General features: G+C 41.3%; 1 long non-coding RNA gene across 1 annotated transcript; it reads left to right on the top strand.

Moving 5' to 3' along the window:
- The first annotated feature begins 308 nt into the window (after positions 1–308).
- LOC122235982 lies at positions 309–1,935 on the top strand. Its single transcript, XR_006214169.1, has 2 exons — positions 309–420; positions 1,646–1,935. It is a non-coding gene; the product is annotated as an uncharacterized LOC122235982 (long non-coding RNA).
- The last annotated feature ends 4,972 nt before the right edge of the window (positions 1,936–6,907 follow it).

The raw sequence follows: 6,907 nt of genomic DNA, 5'->3' as shown, positions 1-6,907 counted from the left end.
AGGTTCACCTCAAAATTGAAAGGAAAATACAGAGATTTCCTTTATATCCCCACCCCCACACATGTATAGATCCCCCCATTATCAACATCACACGTCAGAGTGTTACATTTGTTATAACTGGTGAGCCTGCCCTGACACATCATAATCATCCAAAGTCCATAGTGTATGTTGGGGTTCACTCTTGGTGTTGTACATCCTGTGGGTTTGGACAAATGTGTGACGACATGCATGTGTCATTATATTGTCATAATGGAGTACGTTCATGGCCCTAAAAATGCCCTGTGTTCTGCCTAGTCACCTCTCCCCACTCCCCGCCAGCCTCCACACCTATAGCCACCACTGATCTTTTTCCTGTCTCCAAAGTTTTGCCTTTTCCAGAATGTCATACAAGTGGAATCATACAGTATGTTGACTTTGCAGGTTGTATTCTTTTACTTAGTAATATACACTTAAGATTCCTTCCTGTCTTTTCATGGCTTGATGCCTCATTTCTTTTTAGCCCTGCATAATATTTCATTGTCTGGATGTACCCCAGTTTATTTATTTCTTCACCTACAGAAGGGCATGCTGGTTGCTTCCAAGTTTAGGCAATTATGAATAAAGTAGTTACAAACACCCATGTTCAGATTTTTGTGTGGACATTAGTTTTCAATTCCTTTGGGTAAATACCAAGGAGCACTAGACAGCATTACTTTTTATAAATACATATGTTAATTATAAGATTATTTCTGTGAAAATTTGAATAAAATAAATCCCTTAAAACAAAATTAAAGTAGTCTTAGATTTAAATGGTTTCCTGAAAGGATGTACAAACAATTATATAATATATTACTCCCTGAGAGGGGTCTTTTACGTTATACTATTTTCTTTAGTCATGTATTATTGATTAGTTGTGAAATGACAATGAGAATTTTTTTTAAGTTTAATTAGTTTATTTATTTTGAGAGAGACAGAGACAGAGTGGGGGAGGGGGGGAAGGGTAGAGAGAGGGAGAGAGAGAATCTCAAGCAGGCTCTGCACTGTCAGCACAGAGCCCGATGCAGGGCACAAACCCACAAAACCATGAGATCATGACCTGAGCCAAAACTGAAAGTCGGACACTTAACCGACTGAGCCACCCAGGCGCCCCTGACAATGAGAATTTTTAAATCCTGTCATAAGTTATTAACAAAGTGGTTTTTCTACATACAAACTTAATTTAGATTAAATTCTCATTTTTTAAGTATCTGCCGTGGGACACCTGGGTGTCTCAGTCAGTTAAGTGTCCAACTCTTGATGTCAGCTCAATTCTTGATCTCAGGACTATGAGTTCAAACCCTACACTGGGCTCCATGCTGGGTGTGAAGCCTACTTTTAAAATAAATAAATAAATAAACAAACAAACAAACAAACAACAACAACAACAAAAACTATCTGGTTGAGTATCTGTTATGCGTTGGTCATCATGGTGGTCCATCATGAATGGGATTAAGTCTATCATTTGTTTATCGCAAAAGCCCTGCAAAGTAAGAATAACCATCCCATGTTACATATGAGGAAACAAAGACCCAGGAAAACCAGCTTGCCCAAGAGACAGAATTAACAAGAGGCAATGGTATGGCTGACGCCCAATGTGGCTCCACTGACTTTCAATGCCTTTTCACAGCAGAAACCTGCCTGGCCTTGTGTGGGCTCCTTGATCTCCACCAGGATGAAAGCCCCACAGTAAGCTGGAGAGCTGATGAGTAGCGGCAGAAGTGGCAAAGCCCCCAGGATGAGACCCTAGTGGAGTGGGTTTCTACTGTGACCCAGAGGCTGCCATTTTACTCTCACAAGAAGAACCAAATCCAATAGCACTGGAATATTTCTAAGAGTCAGAAACCCTGGTTCCAGTGCCGGCTCGGTGGACCACCAACCAACAGTGGGTACTTAATCAAACTGCTCTGCCTAACTGGATCTGTTGGGTTGCTGTGGTTTAATTACAAGGTTGGATTTTGCAGTGATCATTGGACAGATCCATCACATCAATACATCTTATTGTCTGTGTCACAAAGAATTAGCCAATGTCTTTACTGAGAAAAAAGAGAGAGAGAGAGAGAATGGTTGAAATAATTAACTGGACACTTAGTACAACTAAAAGATTCTGGTAGGGGCACCTAGGGGGCTCAGTCAGTGAAGCATCCAACATCGACTCAGGTCATGATCTTGAGGTTCATGAGTTCAAGCCCCGTGTTGGGCTCTGTGCTGACAGCTCAGAGCCTGAAGCCTGCTTCAGATTCTGTGTTTCCCTCTCTCTCTGCCCCTCCTGTGCTTGCACTTTGTCTCTCTCTCTCTCTCTCTCTCTCTCTCTCAAAAACAAATAAACATTAAAAAAATATAAAAGCTTCTGATAGGAAAAAAAAAATCTGAATTATCCTAACTCAGTGTGGACAGATTAAATCAATCAGACAGTCGCTTAAATTCTCATTTCATGTGGCCTTCATGCCCACAGCCTTCAAACTGTGAATTAATATTTCAAAATCACCATGATTTCCTAAGACAGTTTTTCATGTATCATGGTATTCTATATAAAGTACGTCCAACTCAACAGTAAAAGAGGAAGCATCTAATGATAATGTAAGCCGCACCATAATTCTAACTCATCCTTAGATTCATAAAACTGAAATCTCACCTTAAATGAAAGGATGTGAGAATGATATGTATTTATTGCATTTGAGCACCCATAAAGGATGGATTCTGTGTGGTTTCCTATCTTTTTATTCTACACTGGTAGTGGTCATGGCTGTCTTTTACTTTTTGTTCTTTTTAAGAACCATTGTTATTGAGGGGTGCCTGGGTGGCTCAGTCAGTTAGGTGTCCAACTTCGGGTCACGTCATGATCTCATGGTTTATGAGTTTGAGCCCCATATCGGGCTCTCTGCTGTCAGCACAGAGCCCTCTTCAGATCCTGTGTCCCTCTCTCTCTCGCCCCTTCCCTCCCAAAATAAATATATTTTTTTAAATAAACATTTTTTAAAAAGAACCATTGTCATTGAGTCCATCAATATCAAATTAGTAAATGTTGTAAAGCTATTTGGATACCTCTGACGGTTTCCATTTGTTCCTCATGCTAAGGAGAAATTCGCTGACTCCTTGATCTTATATTCCTGACAATCAGAATAATTTCTTTTTGTAGTAAATCAGTTAAACAAATATAAGGTGGTGTGTACCATCTCAGGGCTTGTCCAAACTCCTATTGTTCACTTTATGTGCATTACACGGTGTCTTTTGAAGGTAAGACGTACATTATTCAGTTCCTAACAAGGAAATGCATAAAGCTCAGAGCTCATTTTTCTGCTCCGTTGCTGGAGCTTTCATTGGTGTTAGGTTTTCTAGGCCAATGATGTGCGTCTCCTTTCCTATTATGTGGCTCCAGCTCTTTGCCCTTCTCTTCATGATGTTATTTTTCTGGTCTTTGTTTTTTACTAATGGCTTTTTTTCAAGGTAGGCAGAATATAAATAATAGATGCAGAATTAGTTAATCTGTCATAAACCAGGACTGCCTGTCAACATGTCAACCTGATTGATTGGTTTCAAGCTATAAAAAAACTATTAAATTGATATACCAGGATGGATGGGGCACATTAAATATCTTCCCTTTCCCTCTTTTAGCATTTCTAGCCTAACTATGCTCAAGACACTGTTCTTTCCAAAAGCATTTGTTTTATGGCAGTTGATGTGTGCTTGGCCATGGAGACACAGGATAAATAAAACAAAATGAGATTTAAAATGATTGAAGCTTGATCTAGCTGGAGAAGCAGACAGGTGAATGTTGTGACTCAGCTACAGGTACACAAGGTGGAGGGTGAACTGTGGGGGAAGGTATCAGAGAAAATGGCCCAAATGGAGATAATATTCTAGAAATAAAATATGGCTGAGGCACCTGAGTGGCTCAGTCAGTTAAGTGTCCAACTTTGGCTCAGGCCATGATCTCATGCTTCATGGGTTCGAGCCCCACATCGGGCTCTGTGCTGACAGCTCAGAGCCTGGAGCTTGCTTCGGATTCTGTGTCTCCCTCTCTCTCTGCCCCTTCTGGCTTGAACTCTGTCTCTCTCTCTCAAAAATAAATAAACATTTTTAAAAATTAAAAAAAAAAGAAAATATGGTTACACATTTGGCTGAAATTAGCATGGAGACACTTTGACTTTGCTAAATTCAACTTCACAAGCATGTATTGAGTTTGAGGGTATACTTACAGCTTGATAAGCATGTGAGGCTTCAAAATTCTGAGAACTCATAACCCCTCCTATAAATGAATTTGCAATATTAAAAAGTAGACAAACTCTGGGGCACCCAGGTGGCTCAGTCCGTTAAGCATCTGACTCTCGATTTCAGCTCAGGTCATGATCTCATGGTTCATGAGTTGAAGCCCCACATCAGGTTCTGCACTGAGTCTGCTTGGGGTTCTCTCTCTCTCTCTCTCTCTCCCTCTCTCCCTGCCCCTCCCCTGCTTGTGCCCTCTCACACTCTCTCTCAAAATAAACTTTTTTTTAAATTTTTTTTAACGTTTATTTATTTTTGAGACAGAGAGAGAAAGAGCATGAATGGGGGAGGGACAGAGAGAGAGGGAGACAGAATCGGAAGCAGGCTCCAGGCTCTGAGCTATCAGCCCAGAGCCCGACTCAGGGCTCAAACTCACGGACCGCGAGATCGTGACTTGAGTTGAAGTCGGAAGCCTAACCGACTGAGCCACCCAGGCGCCCCTCAAAATAAACTTTTTTTAAAAAGTAGATAAAATTTAATGAAACCACAAATAACATAAGACTATGATCACAAAAACATCAAGAGAATAAATGCTGAATAAGCAGTTCCCAAATGAGGCAGGATTATATAAAAATGAAAATGCAATATTGAAAAACACACATTACCAGAGTGTGGGGACTAGAACCTGGTTTGGGAAGACAGGTCCAAGTGGTTGTAGGCAGAAAGCTGGTTTTTAGAGTTGTTTAACAGAGTTAAAGATAAAATAAAAAGGCCTTCTACAGAAGAGAGATACTAATTTATTTGATGTAGCTAAGGTATCACCATGGACTTGCACACTTAGGCCATCCTCTGAGAGCTAATAGGCTGGGTCCAATGTTTACCTGGACCTAGGTTCTAGGTTGGTGTTATTCTCAGCCTAGAATGATAACATAAACTCTGCAGGCTTCAGTCTCTTTATTATGAATGGATATGGAGGACTATGTTATACTTAACATCACAGTAACGGATGCATATAATTTCACCCCTTTCAATCCTATTAGCGAATTACCCAATTATTTATTTGACTACTTTAGATGCATCAACTACAATTCTAATAAAGTAAACCATCCGTGCATAATTATTTCAAATGGTTGTGTACCTAGAATTTTATTGACAGGAAAAAAATTGAATAATTGTAGACTCTTAGCTAAAATCTACAGTTACCCCCTGAATATGTACACTTCCTAAAGTTTTAACAGAAAATCTCAAGGTCAGTGTATGCACCATGAGGGAAAGGCAATAAAAACTTTTAGATTCTCAATGAAGGAAGCTCCCTGACTTAACACTTATCAGAGATCACAGCATGTACCTACCTGCAAGTGATGGATGAGGGATGCGGTAAGTTCCAGCAGAGGAACCATAGTGACAAGTGGGCAGGAGAAACCATGGAAGTAAGAACAAGTTTTAACTAGAAAACCTGGCCCAGGGGTCCCTTAGTGTGCTGGAGAGACAGGAGGATTCATCCATCTCCAGACCAAGAACTCAGAAGGAAAGGGAAGGGAGGCTAGAAACAAGTTAACAAGGTATCGGCAGTTACCTAAGAACCTGTCTAGCAAAAGCAGGAGAAAAACTGGTTTTGCTGATAAGTGGGTTTAGTAAATTGAATGTAAATTGTCATGAAACAGTTTAGAAAAAGATACGATTGCAGCAAGCCAACCGAAATTGCGAAGAATCATTGCTTCCATTTACAATTTTATTATGGGAAGTAAAATGGTGTGTGATTGATATAAACTCTTTGATTCACCCTGTCACAACTCCTCACATGAGACAAGAGGCAGAGTCTGGCCTGAGACATCGCTGTCCATACTCCCCAAGGAGATTTTCACATGAGCCAAAACCATAGACTCAGGAGGCGAGCGAGTCTGAATGCTGACTCTAGGCTAGGCACCGTGTAGGAGCGTTGCCCGCACCTCATTTAACCCCCACAAAGGTCTACTATGATCTCCCTTTCCTGGTCTAGGAATTGTGGCTCTGAGAGTTTAAGTGGCTGCTCGGGGTCACAAAAATGAGTGTCAGAACCAGAAATCCAACCCAGCACTGATCTCAAAACCCAGGTTCTCACCATTTTTTTACTGTAATCAGTTCATCAAACAGTAGAAAGCAGCAGTACCCTCTTCCCCTGTTAAACTCAGGCTGTGGACTGCTTTCCCTAGTCAGGAGGACGCTTCTGGCATGTCTCATAGTGGAGTTTTGTGTGTGTGTGTGTGTGTATGTGTGTGTGTTGTTGTTTTTTTAATTTTAAGAAGACTCAGTCTAGGAATCATGCAACTCCAAATTTGCATGCTGTTGAAAGGTCCAGCCCTCTTTCTGGAAACTTGCAGAGTCAGATGGTGACAGCTTATCTCTTTCAGCGCTGGCTTGCTAATTGCTGCTCATGGCCCCTTCAGGTCAGGTGCAGGATGAGGAGTACTGCAGGTTCCCCAGGAAGCAGACTCTGAGACACAGATTAATGGACAAGGAATGCTTGGGAGATCACCACCTATGGAAGGGAAGGGGCAGAGGGAGCAGATCAATCCCCGAACAAAGGCTCCAGATGGCTCCTTGGAGAGCTCTGAAGCTGGGTGGCCCCTTGGAGTTGACCTGAGCTGGAGTAAAGGGCTCAGAATTGATTTGTGCCCCACACTGCTCAGCCATTAGATGGGCTGTT

This window comes from Panthera tigris, chromosome F3 (genome assembly GCF_018350195.1).
Source record: "Panthera tigris isolate Pti1 chromosome F3, P.tigris_Pti1_mat1.1, whole genome shotgun sequence".
Lineage (NCBI taxonomy): Eukaryota > Metazoa > Chordata > Mammalia > Carnivora > Felidae > Panthera > Panthera tigris.
Note: the sequence above shows the minus strand (reverse complement) of the source record. Positions and strands in the feature narration are given on the sequence as shown.